Consider the following 6919-nt stretch of genomic DNA (forward strand, 5'->3'; position numbering starts at 1 on the left):
TTTCCTCACTGAGGTTTGGGGTTTTTCCATTGACCTTGAAAGAGGCCTATGTTATGCCTGTCCTCAAGAAACCCACATTGGCCCCCATTATCCTTACAATTACTGTTCAGTCTTTAAGCTTTTCTTTTTTAGGAAAGGTTATTGAGAAGATTGTGTACAAGCAACTCAAGACCTGTTTAACAGTTAATGAGCTCATGGCTCCTTATCAGTCAAGGTTTTCTACTCACCAAAGTACACAGACTGCTCTTGTCCAAGTTGTAAATACTTTTTTTAATGAGCAGAAACAAGTGGCAATGTTTTGTACTGTTCTTCCTGAATCTATGGGCAGAATTTACTACAACTGACCGTGGCCCACAATTTGAGTGTTAATGTTTTTAATGTGGCATTTCCTCTGTGGTGCTAGACTGGTTTAAGTTTTAACTCTCAGGCTGCATACAGAATATCTTCTCCTGAATTAACACCTCTTCCTTATACCCTGTACAGTACTGAACACCACAAGGCTCTATCCTAGGCCCACTGTTGTTTACAGTATACATACTTCCATTGGGAGATCTTTTTAGAGAGAGGTTTACATAAAATAATTATGCTGATGACTCTCAGCTTTAGCTTTCCTTTCTGAAAAACGGAATGACAAGTATATAGTTTCTTTCTGATTACCTTGGCACCATTTATTTTTTCCTTAATCTTAACTTGTTGAAGTTAAAACTTAGCACCTCCAAAACAGAAGGTATGGCCAATCATTCTGACTTCAGGGATTCTTATCCCCCTTCACTCCCTAAACATATAATGTGTGGTGTCAGTAAGCTTCAGTTTGTTGATAAGGTATATAGCTTAGATGTAATACTGGATTGTAGGCTGTCATTTAGGGATCAAGTGTCCATTGTTGTTAAATCATGTTGTTTCCATTTGCATAACATTTGCAATACAAATTACTTTCTACCTCATTCTGACCTCATGGTTATTGTTAATGACATGGATTCTTCCTGGCTGGACTACTGTTATGCCCTACACTTGGGACTTCCTGACAGCTTGAATGTTTACAAATGGTGCATAACTTGGATATTAGGCTGATGACTGATACATCCTGTTACCAACATATTATTATTATTATTTTGCACAGCCTTCATTGGCTCCGTACCTGGTATAGATTCAAGCTTTCCTTGTCCATTCATCCTTTAAACACACCTTTCCTGGCCAAGACAACACAGTAATAACCATTTAGGAAACAACTCAATTAAGTCAGTGCCCCCAGAAGCCATAGGAGTTATAGTTGGGATGTATTTTAGGACATTTTCCCAACTTTTAATCCAGTGGTGGCCTAAGCAAACATCGTTTGTAAGAAAATAATTTCAGTCTTCTTTTTTTTTTCTTTCAGGGAAGACAGAAGTTGTGCTCAAGGCTTAATGCTAAAAGTTGACAAAACAGTAGCTCACAATATAGTAACAAGCCTATTGTTGTGAGGATACTCAGGCCCTATCTGGGAATACTGCTTGCCTCCCTAATCCTCCAAAACAGACAGTCACTACCTATGCATCCCTCTGGTGTTAGGGTGGGATGAAAGCAGAGGTTCAAATTGCCACAGTCATGTATTTCACATGACTACTGACATAAATACTGTATACATGGCATGCCTCTTCACGCCTCACCCCTAAGGCAACCAGCTGTGTACATGCCTGATGTGTGATTATGAAGAAAGTGAAAAAAATAATGTTTACAATAATGTATTCTACTTTGTTGCTTCTAGACAGTACACTGCCATTATAAAACTATACTAACCCTCTTTGTATACCTCTGAGGTCTGTGAAAAAAATAAAAGAAACAATGATCACTCTGTCCCCAGCCCAAACACAAGCTACAATGAATTCCTGTGCACACTTCTAAGGTTTGAATGTGATAAAAACTAAAAGAGTAATCACAACACAATCCCCCACATCACCTACAGCAGCTTTCTTTACACACACATCTGGAGAGTGTTGGTTTTAGAATGGCTGCACCTGAGAGCAGGTGCCGTTATCAGCCTTTTTATAACAGAGTCATATCAGAACCCTGTTCATGTTAAAGAGTGTAATCAGAAAATGAATACAGTTTTTCTCCTCATTTTTCCCCAACCAGCAACAGCTTTTGCAGAGCCCATGTACAGTCAAGTATGATTAAGGGAGCCTCCTGTATCCATTTATACAGTTTGGGGAGTGAGGGCCACCAGAATTCTAGATGATCTATATGTCTGAATTACTTATTTATTTTGTTTACCAGGACAGTCAGACTGGGTTAAAAAAAAAACATTTTCAGTGGAGGCCTGGAGAGAAAAGCTCCATATATAGAAATACATAACAATACAGAGAAATTACAGTTGTGACATAAAATACAATATACATCATTAGAAACAGGCACAAAAGGAGAAGTATTAGAATTTAACAATAAACTTGCAGGATAGTTAAGGTACTTAGAAATTTAATAGTACATATTACAGAGAGTTTTATACTTGGGAAGGTTTTTAGCTGTATTAGCCAGGAGTAGTATATGTACAAAACCAAGAATCATCAAGGAAGTTTCTAAGCAGTCGTTTAAACTTGTTGCAGTTAGTAGTTGTTCTAATGTTTAACATGTTCATAGGTTCATAGGTAGGTACTAGGCTATTGGCCCTAGGGCCTATATAAGCCTAGCCAAATGGTACACTGGCTTTTGCCACCCAAGAAAATTATTTTCCTGTGCCCCTGTCAAGCAGAGCCACAGAAGTGATCCCCGGGATGAATTTCCTATCTCCCATCCAATCATCAAGATTTTTCTTGAAGAGTGCTAATGAGGAGCTTTGTTTGATATAGATAGGTAGTTTGTTCCAGAGTATGGGAAGTCTCTGGGACAGGAATCTATCCCTCCAGCATGTTCTGTTTATTGTGGTGACAAGGTTTAGGTCCCTAGAGCATGTAGCTCGGAGGGATTGGGATTTCTTTAAGTGGAGCATGTCCAACAGCTCTGGGTTTGACATAGCTTTGTATGTTAGGCAGAGATCACCTCTGAGTAGATGATATGCGACAGAGTAAAGCTGGAGTTTTTTGAGATGGTCTGCAGAGGGCATCTGTTTGAGACCGGTAATCCTCTTTGTGAGGTATTTCTATGGCCTTTCCAGTTGTTGTAGATGTCTTGTGAGGTACATACCAAAAGGGGCATTGTACTCTATAATGGGTCTAATGAGTGATGAGTAGAGGGGAAAAAAATGACCTTTTTTTCCTGGATGAGAACCCTTTTGTGATGAGGTGTGTCATGTAGAAGGATTTCCTGACTACTGTGGTGATGTGATTATCAAAGGAGAGTCTAAAGTCCACCTGTGTCCCAAGGTCTCTTATCACACTTTCAGTGCTAAGTAGACTACCGCCAATGTGGTAGTTCATGGGTACAGAGTTTTTACCAAAAGGGATGACAATGCACTTTTTGTCACTGAGCTTGAGACCATGGCTTTGACACCAGGCATCTGTCTCAGTAAGGCCCTTTTATAGGATGTCCACATTGTTAGGAGTTTTGATTATGGCTCCTAGTTTGCAGTCATCTGCGAACTTTGTTAGCCAAAGACCTTCTGTGTTAGCCTATACTTCAGAGAAGTAGATACCAAACAGGGGAGGACCTAGAACTGAACCCTGTGGTACTCCACTTGTCACTGGTCTGGTTTCTAAGCAGTCGTTTGACCTTGTTGCAGTTAATAGTTGTTCTAATGTTTAATGGAAGAAAATTTCAATTTTTTTCCACATGGTAGGAGTATAGGGAGTCTCCAGCAGTGTTTGTTGATTTGGTTACCTGTAGTAAGCATGAATTAGTTGATCGAAGGGAACAACAGGTTGAATAGGTTTGGAGAATGTTTTGTAGTGCAGGTGTTTTCTCAGCCTGATACATTATATTGTGAGCCATGGTTAGCTGATTGTACAAAAGAAGTTGTGGGAGTTCTAGCCAGGGCATTTTTTAATATGTTACAGTGGTGTATATGAATTGGAGAGTTAGAAGCAAATTTGGCTCTTTTATTGTAACATTGCTCTAGATTCTTTATCTCTGTTTTTTTTTTAGATTAATAAGGATTGGAGAAGCATATAGGAATGTTGATAAAAGATGGGTTCTGGCAATAGTTATCCATTAGTTGTCGGTTAGAAATCTTTTGTTTCTGTATAAAGTACCATTTTTTGTGAACTTTCTTAATAGTTTGTGAGACATGAAGGTTGAATCTTAGGTTGTTGTCGAGGTGATGCCTAGCAGTTTGGCTTGTGTGTCAGGAGTAATTATAGTGCAATTACTAGATTACTAGCAGTGATGAAGAAAGTGGTAGTGGGGGAGGCTCTAGAGGGTTGCAAGACCATAAGTGTTTGGGTTGACTATGAGCTGTGATTCTGATAACTAAGATTCTATTTCAGAGAAGGGCTTTTGTGTGATTTGCTGGAGTTGTTGAAGTGTTGCAGCATGGCATATAAGGGAAGAATTGTCTGCATACTGGCCAATAGTTGTTAGTGGACTGGCAGTGTTAAGATCATAAGTGAAAATGCTAAATAGAAGTGGGCCAAGAATTGGGCAAAGTAAAAGAAACAATGACCATTCTGTCCACAGCCTAATTACAAGCTATAATGACCTCCTATGCACACCTCTAAGGTTTGACTGTAAACATTATGGTGTTGGATATGGTTTGTAGGATATGCTCAATAATGGGAACATTATTGCTGGGTGGGATGTAGATGACTATAATGGTAATGAATTTATTTTGGTTAAGTAGAAGCTTGGTTGATAAAATAGCTACACTGCCTAGGTTGGGTATGTTGAGATTCACTGGTACTAGTGAGACGTTACTCTTATACATTATGGCCACACCTCCACCTTTTCCTTCTTTTCTGTCCACTCTAAACAGGCTATATCCAGTTGGAGTTATTTCACTGTCAGATATATGTAGCTTAAGCCAAGTCTCTGATGAAGGCGCCTATGTCAGGAGAGTAGTGGAATAATGTAGCATGTAGTTCTTGGACTTTGATTACTTTGCTTCTAAGGTTTAGGTTAAGGAGTAATAAGTCTGAGCCTTTATGGTATAGATTGAGTAGGTTTTGTGCTTGGGGTGTTATAGGGGTTTTGTTTGGACCAGGATTAAGATGAATATATTATTTCTTGTTGTTTTTTTTTCCCATTTATTGAGGATGTATATCACTACTAATTAAAGTCTAGAAGTGACAGTAGCTAGACTATGTAGCAATTTGGGTATATATTTATGTTGTTTGATGAGGGATGTTTTGGAGTTTGGTGTTAGGTAGGTTTCTTTATAGGTGGATAGGTTGTTTTATGTAATATTTGTGATAGATGGTGAGATTGGAAAGTGGATAGACTTGGATGGCATTGTTTGAGTAGAAGTAGCTTTCTGGTTGGCAAGGAGGGAATTAGGTTATGTGGTAGGACATTAGGTGGGCAGTTATATATAGTATGGTGAGAGTGCATATTAAAGTAGCTGTCATGGTTAAGTAATATTTGGAATGGCCAGGAGTATATCTGAATTTGTAGGGAGAGGTAGGATTTATTTTGGAATACGTTTTGGTAAGAGGTGTATAACTTGAGTTAGAGTTGTGAGTAGTTGTATTAGGTGGGTTCAAAAATATGAGTAGTAGGAAGTATAGGGATGTGTTGAATTATGTTGATACTATTGTCCAGGTAATGATTAGGCTGGGAATTCTATTGGTGGGCTGTTGGGAGTGGAAGTGGATCAGATAGAGATACAGTTATGTGAGTCAGGGGTGGTTGGGAATGAGGGTAGGGAAGAGGAACAGAGTGGAGCATGAGCAAAGTGAGGGTGTAACAGAGTGGGATGAGCCATGGATGATAGTGTCCCAGAAACAATCTATCATGCACCTTTCATGTCAGGTACATGAAGAAGTACTTGCTAGTCTACTTCAGTAGAATATTGCAGTCCTTAACAGAGTATTTTGGAGAAAACCACAAAGTAAGGGAAAAAAGGAGACTGGGCTGTGACTGAGGGAAGCAAGGTCTTGAATAGCAGCTGAAACAGTGGATTATGTTTACCAGGATGGAGAGAAAGTCATTGCTGAAGGGGAGGGGGGTTTCCAGTAGTGTGCTGTCCCAAATAACGGATAAGCCAGTGTGTTATAGAATAACAGGAGGGTAGTAAACTCATAAAACCTAAACATACACTGCAGTCTTCTAATTTATGTAGGTTTTGTAATAAATTCTGCCCTTTTCCTTGATTGATGTTTAGTCACAGGGTTCTTTATAAGTAGAAGCTACTGCTTGTGTCTATATAGTCTGTGGAATTTGCAATATATGTGTAGATGGTTCAGAGACTGTAGAATGACAGCCACTTGACCCCATCAGATAGTATTAGTCCTGATGCCATTAGTAGTTCTGCAAAATAAGCAGTTTCCATCCCTTCATCTTCATGTTTTTTTTAAACTGGATACCAGACAACATGAGCAGTTCTATAGAATCTTGTGCATACATACCTTCTGTTAAGTTAAACTTAAAATTGAATTGCCTTGTTGATGTGCCAGCAGGATATTTACCATTTTCATTCATAAAGTTCAGTCCTAGCTGAATAATCTTTAATAAGTCTATGTTACACAGTAGTAAGTGGTATTGGTAGTCTGCATTGCTTCTAAATTCTCCAATCGGTCTTGCTACTTCTCCAGGAAATTCTGTGTCCATTATGGGTATGTAGGAAAACAATATAATCCTGGTCCATGGAACCGGAACAGATCTGTGGAAATGCTTGAAAGTCGTTCACCATTCTGGCAGGTCCTTTGGTGTTATGAGTTTGTGGTTAATCCCCTTTAGCCATTGCAATATAATTATATTTGTGAACCACCTTACAAATCTTTTTTATCTCTTCTTCTAGGTTGCAAGTTCACACTTCACAGATTCTTGGATTGTGATCCCCTGTTGCTACTGGCAT

The 6919-nt window shown here is 38.9% G+C and overlaps 1 pseudogene; it reads right to left on the reverse strand.

Moving 5' to 3' along the window:
- Nucleotides 1-6304: 6304 nt before the first annotated feature.
- On the reverse strand, nt 6305-6919 carry LOC122815041 (annotated as a pseudogene).

This window comes from Protopterus annectens, chromosome 11.part0, assembly GCF_019279795.1.
Source record: "Protopterus annectens isolate FY-2018-M chromosome 11.part0, PAN1.0, whole genome shotgun sequence".
NCBI lineage: Eukaryota > Metazoa > Chordata > Ceratodontiformes > Protopteridae > Protopterus > Protopterus annectens.